This window comes from Mustela nivalis (genome assembly GCF_964662115.1).
Source record: "Mustela nivalis genome assembly, chromosome: 11".
Taxonomy (NCBI): Eukaryota; Metazoa; Chordata; class Mammalia; order Carnivora; family Mustelidae; genus Mustela; species Mustela nivalis.
Window position 1 is genome coordinate 22,891,633 of NC_139030.1, and position 9,348 is coordinate 22,900,980.

Here is a 9,348-nt window from a genome sequence, read left to right on the forward strand (position 1 = left end):
ATCTCTAAGAGTTACAGGGCTACAAGGAAAAATAAATAAATAGGATGCAAATTATGTGTATTTTAGGAGGTGGAGTATAAGAAATGGTAATTTTTAAGGACTATTTTCAAGTCTGCTTTTCTGTATTTTTAATGGATGATTGGCAAGATATCTTCCCAATATGTCTTCATTCCTAAGAGTAGCTTGTAGCATTCTCTTCTTCTTCAAGTATTGTTTAGTGAAGAGGTCTTCCCTCAGGGAACTATTTCTGAGCCTCTCAATCATAGATAATTGAGACTGTCTCCACATTCTTTTTTAGTTCCTTTTCCTAATTTCTGATTATTTTTCTTCAATACCCCATTACTTTCCTTCTTACTTTACTCTTCTTTGTTTTTATCTCTTCTCTTAGCTTGACTTTAACTCTATTTTGTCTTTTCTTTTTTCCATTTTATGCATTTTTAAATGTACATTGCAATTCTAAAAAATCAGTTATTTTATTCTGTCTCCCACCATTCCAGATGTTTAAGCTACTGAAACTATGGGAAATATTTTAAAAAGTCATTTTAGCAGGCAAATACAACGAATAATACTGTCAGTGAACTGACTATACACCCCCCCATAATTCATGTATAAATGTATATACATGTATATATACACATTATATAAACTGATTGGTGTTCTTTAGTGAGAGCTTTGTTGCAAAATGGTAACACATCACTGCAAAAAAGAAAAATAAGAAAGTTCTCTTGGTACTTCTTGATCCCAGTGATTATCATAGGATGACATAGTACTTGGTATAAAATATCAATGTGAATGCATGTACTACATGCACTTAAAAATTTTATTCCATAACAGATTTAAAGCAATTTACACATTTCTTATACTAAACATAATGTGAGTCTTACAGGTGCTTGCTCACTTCAAAATTATTTCTCTAATTCTTTAGTGAACTTGATTTTGGAGCATTCCCTGCACAACTCCTACCTCCAGTTCTCATCCAGTTTGAAAGCAAAGTACATAAAAATTGGGATATCCATTCACCATCTTTACAATGACTTGTGTCATAAAATGATTTTGCCACAAAATTGTCTCATTAAGTAAATCTGATGTGGATATAACAGTGACAGCAAATTGTTTTACTTGTTTATAACTTCAAAATCCTTTACCAGGTATTAAAGATAATCCATGGTTTATTACCTTAGGGTCATTTCATGACAGCAATTGTGGTTTTCTGAACATAAAAATGCCACACAGTAACTAAATGAATAAAGAACAGGTGCCTCAACAGAAAGAAATGAAGCTCAGTTGCAACGGCCTTGCATTCTGAAGAGAAAATGGGCAAGAAAGTAAATGGAACAGAGAGGGTGACGTAAGCTGTAGGTGGAAGACTATTACTTCATTAACTTAGCAAAAGGTTTTGACCCTTCACAAGGGTCAAAACTATCTGTAATAGTTTAGCTGTGTAAGGGGCTGGGCCTCTTTCATTCAAAGGCCATTTTCCAACAGATTTCTGGAAAGAGCTTAGCGCCACCAAGTTATCCATTGTGACATCTGGAACTGGCAGTGTGATGAAATGCCAAGAGTGGTCATCAGGAGGCTTTTCTACCTCAAATATGAAAAGGACAAAACAGCAGTCAACTCTTACTCCCATCTGTGTGGGAGCCTGTCACCCTCTTCTAAGTAGACTTCCATGGGTGTTACCATTCCCTGGAGGTCTTACTGGAAACTTCCTTCTTCTCATCTCCACCCAAATCTCCCCACCTAAAAAGGCACACAGAAAGGGGGCATCCAATTGTGCTCATTCTTGTCAAGAGAAAACAGAATTCTAAAGGCATTTCTTTCAGACCAAGCAGCATGTGTAGCCATGAGAAATCCCAATGAAAATCTGTTATCAATCATTTGGCTCTGGGCACTGGTCCAAGCCCTCCATACACTTCAGCCCTTTTATCCTCTCAACATTCGTTTCCTCATTTTATAGGTTAAGTAAACCAAGACAGAGAAATTGTCAAGGTTACACCGTGGGTAGTGGAGCGAGAATATGAATCTATAGGATTCCAGAGTGTTCTTCTCAACTGTTATCAATACCGATTTCAGAAAGAAACAAACCAGCCTTAAATATGGCTTCCCAATAGCTAACTTTGAAATTCAGCCTTTTCTGTGCCCATTTGTTCAGCTCCTTCTCCTCAGTCATGTTAATACGGGCAAACACTGCCAGGCTGAGTGCTCCTTTAAATGACACTGAAAAAGTACATAGATTTCTAAACAGCCTGAAAGCCCTAAGGTTTCCACTTGGTATTTTTTGAAGGGTATTCCTTAGGAGGCTGATCCTTTGCCAGTCCTACAGGACAATTAGAACTTGTCAGTTGAAGGCTCAGCGTTATTCTCCACCCCCCTTAACCTCATGGCATTTGCATTACCTTATCGCAATGCACAGGCAGCTACTGATCTGATTATTAAACAGGCACTTCATCAGCTGCTTCTGCCCACACAGGCGCTCTAATCTCTACCAACCAGTCCAGGCCTGCTACCTTTTGGGATGATGGGGGTGATACCAAGTTTCCTTATGCCATTGTGCTCTTTGTCGTATGCCTCTAACTTCTTCCCTGCTACCATCAAGGCTTTAACTATGTTCTCTTCTTCCCTTGAAATTTTGAATCAATGTTATTTTTCCAACCTGACCCTAGAGGGAGTGACTCTGCAGCACTTTACCCTCCTTTACCGTACAGGCTTACAGAGTAATACTAAACCCGCTAAAACAAAACTGCCTGAACTTCATAGCCTGTAGTGGCCTCTCTGGATTTGGTAACGGCTTCCAAATCATTCTGGAGAGAAAGAGGAGGATGCAGGAGTGAAATTAATCATAATATCTCTGTTTCATCCCCTACAGTTTGGGTCATCAAGTCTAGAAAGTGCTAGAATAGTCTATCCAATTAGGCCATAGAAATTAGTAAATTCTGGGAGGAGTCAAGATGGCGGAGAAGTAGCAAGCTGAGACTGCTTCAGCTAGCCGGAGATCAGCTAGGTAGCTTATCTAAAGATTGCAAACACCTGAAAATCCATCGGCAGATCGAAGAGAAGAAGAACAGCAATTCTGGAAACAGAAAAACAACCACTTTCTGAAAGGTAGGACTGGCGGAGAAGTGAATCCAAAGCGACGGGAAGATAGACCCCGGGGGGAGGGGCCGGCTCCCGGCAAGCAGCAGAGCAACCACGCACAAAATCAGGACTTTTAAAAGTCTGTTCCGCTGAGGGACATCGCTCCAGAGGCTAAACCGGGGCGAAGCCCACGCGGGGTCAGCGTGGCCTCAGGTCCCGCAGGGTCACAGAAGGATCGGGGGTGTCTGAGTGTCACAGAGCTTGCGGGTATTGGAACGGGAAAGCCGGCTGCAGAGACAGAGCCGACAGTAAGCTCGCAGCTCGGGGTGACCTTGAACCGGTCGCAGGCTCGGTGAGCTCGGAGCGCGGCCGGAGGTCAGGCAGACGGGAGTGACTGGGCGCTGTTCTCTGAGGGCGCCCTGAGGAGTGCGGCACTGGGCTCTCGGCTCCTCCTGGCCGGAGACCAGGAGGCCGCCATTTGTATTCCCGTCCTCCGGAACTCAACGGAAAGCGCTCAGGGAACAAAAGCTCCTGAAAGCAAACCCCAGCGGATTACTCACCCCGGCCCAGGTAAGGGCGGTGTAATTCCGCCTGGGGCAAAGACACTTGAGAATCACTACAACAGGCCCCTCCCCCAGAAGATCAACAAGAAATCCAGCCGAGACCAAGTTCACCTACCAAGGAGTGCGGTTTCAATACCAAGGAGAGCAGCAGAATTCCAGAGGAGGAGAAAGCCAAGCACGGAACTCAGGGCTTTTTTCCTGTGATTTTTTTTTAGTCTTGCAGTTAATTTAATTTTTTCTTTTTCATTTTTTTTTTTTTTTCTTCTCGCCTTCGGGTAAATTTTTTTTTTTTAAACTGTTACCTTTTTCTTTTTTAACGATTTTTACTAGTTTATCTAATATATATATTTTTTCTTTTTTACATTTTTCTCAGGTGTTTTCTTTTTTAAAAATTTTTTTCTTTTCTTTCTTTTTTTTTTTTTCTTTTCTTTGTTCTTTTTTTTTCTTTCTTCCTTTTTGAACCTTTTTTTATCCCCTTTCTCCCCACTCACGATTTTGGATCTCTTCTAATTTGGTTAAAGCATATTTTCCTGGGGTTGTTGCCACCCTTTTAGTATTTTACTTACCCCTTCATTTACTCTTATCTGGCCAAAATGACAAGACGTAAAAATTCAACACAAAAAAAAGAACAAGAGGCAGTACCGAAGGCTAGGGACCTAATCAATACAGACATCGGTAATATGTCAGATCTAGCGTTCAGAATGACAATTCTCAAGGTTCTAGCTGGGCTCGAAAAAGGCATGGAAGATATTAGAGAAACCCTCTCGAGAGATATAAAAGCCCTTTCTGGAGAAATAAAAGACCTAAAATCTAACCAAGTTGAAATAAAAAAAGCTATTAATGAGGTGCAATCAAAAATGGAGGCTCTCACTGCTAGGATAAATGAGGCAGAAGAAAGAATTAGCGATATAGAAGACCAAATGACAGAGAATAAAGAAGCTGAGCAAAAGAGGGACAAACAGCTACTGGACCACCAGGGGAGAATTCGAGAGATAAGTGACACCATAAGACGAAACAACATTAGAATAATTGGGATTCCAGAAGAAGAAGAAAGAGAGAGGGGAGCAGAAGGTATACTGGAGAGAATTATTGGGGAGAATTTCCCCAATATGGCAAAGGGAATGAGCATCAAAATTCAGGAGGTTCAGAGAACGCCCCTCAAAATCAATAAGAATAGGCCCACACCCCGTCACCTAATAGTAAAATTTACAAGTCTCAGTGACAAAGAGAAAATGCTGAAAGCAGCCCGGGAAAAGAAGTCTGTAACATACAATGGTAAAAATATTAGATTGGCAGCTGACTTATCCACAGAGACCTGGCAGGCCAGAAAGAGCTGGCATGATATTTTTAGAGCACTAAACGAGAAAAAAATGCAGCCCAGAATACTCTATCCAGCTAGGCTATCATTGAAAATAGAAGGAGAGATTAAAAGCTTCCAGGACAAACAACAACTGAAAGAATTTGCAAACACCAAACCAGCTCTACAGGAAATATTGAAAGGGGTCCTCTAAGCAAAGAGAGAGCCTACAAGTGGTAGATCAGAAAGGAACAGAGACCATATACAGTAACAGTCACCTTACAGGCAATACAATGGCACTAAATTCATATCTCTCAATAGTTACCCTGAATGTGAATGGGCTAAATGCCCCTGTCAAAAGACACAGGGTATCAGAATGGATAAAAAAACAAAACCCATCTATATGTTGCCTCCAAGAAACTCATTTTAAGCCCGAAGACACCTCCAGATTTAAAGTGAGGGGGTGGAAAAGAATTTACCATGCTAATGGACATCAGAAGAAAGCAGGAGTAGCAATCCTTATATCAGATCAATTAGATTTTAAGCCAAAGACTATAATAAGAGATGAGGAAGGACACTATATCATACTCAAAGGGTCTGTCCAACAAGAAGATTTAACAATTTTAAATATCTATGCCCCCAACGTGGGAGCAGCCAACTATATAAACCAATTAATAACAAAATCAAAGAAACACATCAACAATAATTCAATAATAGTAGGGGACTTGAACACTCCCCTCACTGAAATGGACAGGTCATCCAAGCAAAAGATCAGCAAGGAAATAAAGGCCTTAAACGACACACTGGACCAGATGGACATCACAGATATATTCAGAATATTTCATCCCAAAGCAACAGAATACACATTCTTCTCTAGTGCACATGGAACATTCTCCAGAATAGATCACATCCTCGGTCCTAAATCAGGACTCAACCGGTATCAAAAGGTTGGGATCATTCCCTGCATATTTTCAGACCACAATGCTCTAAAGCTAGAACTCAACCACAAAAGGAAGTTTGGAAAGAACCCAAATACATGGAGACTAAACAGTATCCTTCTAATGAATGAATGGGTCAACCGGGAAATTAAAGAAGAATTGAAAAAAATCATGGAAACAAATGATAATGAAAATACAACGGTTCAAAATCTGTGGGACACAACAAAGGCAGTCCTGAGAGGAAAATATATAGTGGTACAAGCCTTTCTCAAGAAACAAGAAAGGTCTCAGGTACACAACGTAACCCTACACCTAAAGGAGCTGGAGAAAGAACAAGAAAGAAACCCTAAGCCCAGCAGGAGAAGAGAAATCATAAAGATCAGAGCAGAAATAAATGAAATAGAAACCAAAAAAACAATAGAACAAATCAACAAAACTAGGAGCTGGTTCTTTGAAAGAATTAATAAAATTGATAAACCCCTGGCCCGACTTATCAAAAAGAAAAGAGAAAGGACCCAAATAAATAAAATCATGAATGAAAGAGGAGAGATCACAACTAACACCAAAGAAATACAAACTATTATAAGAACATACTATGAGCAACTCTACGCCAATCAATTTGACAATCTGGAAGAAATGGATGCATTCCTAGAAACATATAAACTACCACAACTGACCCAGGAAGAAATAGAAAGCCTGAACAGACCCATAACCAGTAAGGAGATTGAAACAGTCATTAAAAATCTCCAAACAAACAAAAGCCCAGGGCCAGACGGCTTCCCGGGGGAATTCTACCAAACATTTAAAGAAGAACTAATTCCTATTCTCCTGAAACTGTTCCAAAAAATAGAAATGGAAGGAAAACTTCCAAACTCATTTTATGAGGCCAGCATCACCTTGATCCCAAAACCAGACAAGGATCCCACCAAAAAAGAGAGCTATAGACTGATATCCTTGATGAACACAGATGCGAAAATACTCAACAAAATACTAGCCAATAGGATTCAACAGTAAATTAAAAAGATTATTCACCACGACCAAGTGGGATTTATTCCAGGGCTGCAAGGTTGGTTCAACAACCGCAAATCAGTCAATGTGATAGAACACATCAATAAAAGAAAGAACAAGAACCATATGATACTCTCAATAGATGCTGAAAAAGCATTTGACAAAGTACAGCATCCCTTCCTGATCAAAACTCTTCAAAGTGTAGGGATAGAGGGCACATACCTCAATATCATCAAAGCCATCTATGAAAAACCCACCGCAAATATCATTCTCAATGGAGAAAAACTGAAAGCTTTTCCACTAAGGTCAGGAACACGGCAGGGATGTCCATTATCACCACTGCTATTCAACATAGAACTAGAGGTCCTAGCCTCAGCAATCAGACAACAAAAGGAAATTAAAGGCATCCAAATCGGCAAAGAAGAAGTCAAATTATCACTCTTCGCAGATGATATGATACTATATGTGGAAAACCCAAAAGACTCCTCTCCAAAACTGCTAGAACTTATACAGAAATTCAGTAAAGTGTCAGGATATAAAATCAATGCACAGAAATCAGTTGCACTTCTCTACACCAACAGCAAGACAGAAGAAAGAGATATTAAGGAGTCAATCCCATTTACAATTGCATCCAAAACCATAAGATACCTAGGAATAAACCTAACCAAAGAGACACAGAATCTATACTCAGAAAACTATAAAGTACTCATGAAAGAAATTGAGGAAGACACAAAGAAATGGAAAAATGTTCCATGCTCCTGGATTGGAAGAATAAATATTGTGAAAATGTCTATGCTACCTAAAGCAATCTACACATTTAATGCAATTCCTATCAAAGTACCATTCATCTTTTTCAAAGAAATGGAACAAATAATGCTAAAATTTATATGGAACCAGAAAAGACCTCGAATAGCCAAAGGGATATTGAAAAAGAAAGCCAACGTTGGTGGCATCACAATTCCGGACTTCAAGCTCTATTACAAAGCTGTCATCATCAAGACAGCATGGTACTGGCACAAAAACAGACACATAGATCAATGGAACAGAATAGAGAGCCCAGAAATAGACCCTCAAATCTATGGTCAACTCATCTTCGACAAAGCAGGAAAGAATGTCCAATGGAAAAAAGACAGCCTCTTCAATAAATGGTGCTGGGAAAACTGGATAGCCACATGTAGAAAAATGAAATTGGACCATTTCCTTACACCACACACAAAAATAGACTCAAATTGGATGAAGGACCTCAATGTGCGAAAGGAATCCATCAAAATCCTTGAGGAGAACACAGGCAGCAACCTCTTCGACCTCTGCCGCAGCAACATCTTCCTAGGAACAACGCCAAAGGCAAGGGAAGCAAGGGAAAAAATGAACTATTGGGATTTCATCAAGATCAAAAGCTTTTGCACAGCAAAGGAAACAGTTAACAAAATCAAAAGACAACTGACAGAATGGGAGAAGATATTTGCAAACGACATATCAGATAAAGGACTAGTGTCCAGAATCTATAAAGAACTTAGCAAACTCAACACCCAAAGAACAAATAATCCAATCAAGAAATGGGCAGAGGACATGAACAGACATTTCTGCAAAGAAGACATCCAGATGGCCAACAGACCCATGAAAAAGTGCTCCATATCACTCGGCATCAGGGAAATACAAATCAAAACCACAATGAGATATCACCTCACACCAGTCAGAATGGCTAAAATCAACAAGTCAGGAAATGACAGATGCTGGCGAGGATGCGGAGGAAGGGGAACCCTCCTACATTGTTGGTGGGAATGCAAGCTGGTGCAGCCACTCTGGAAAACAGCATGGAGGTTCCTCAGAATGTTGAAAATAGAACTGCCCTATGACCCAGCAATTGCACTATTGGGTATTTACCCTAAAGATACAAATGTAGTGATCCAAAGGGGCACATGCACCCGAATGTTTATAGCAGCAATGTCCACAATAGCCAAACTATGGAAAGAACCTAGATGTCCATCCACAGATGAATGGATCAAGAAGATGTGGTATATATACACAATGGAATACTATGCAGCCTTCAAAAGAAATGAAATCTTGCCATTTGCGACAACATGGATGGAACTAGAGCGAATCATGCTTAGCGAAATAAGTCAAGCAGAGAAAGACAACTATCATATGATCTCCCTGATATGAGGAAGTGGTGATGCAACATGGAGGCTTAAGTGGGTAGGAGAAGAATAAATGAAACAAGATGGGATTGGGAGGGAGACAAACCATAAGTGACTCTTAATCTCACAAAACAAACTGAGGGTTGCTGGGGGGAGGGGGTTTGGGAGAAGAGGGTGGGATTATGGACATTGGGGAGGGTATGTGCTTTGGTGAGTGCTGTGAAGTCTGTAAACCTGGTGATTCACAGACCTGTACCCCTGGGGATAAAAATATATGTTTATAAAAAATAAAAATAAAAAAAAAAGAAATTAGTAAATTTTGACCTACT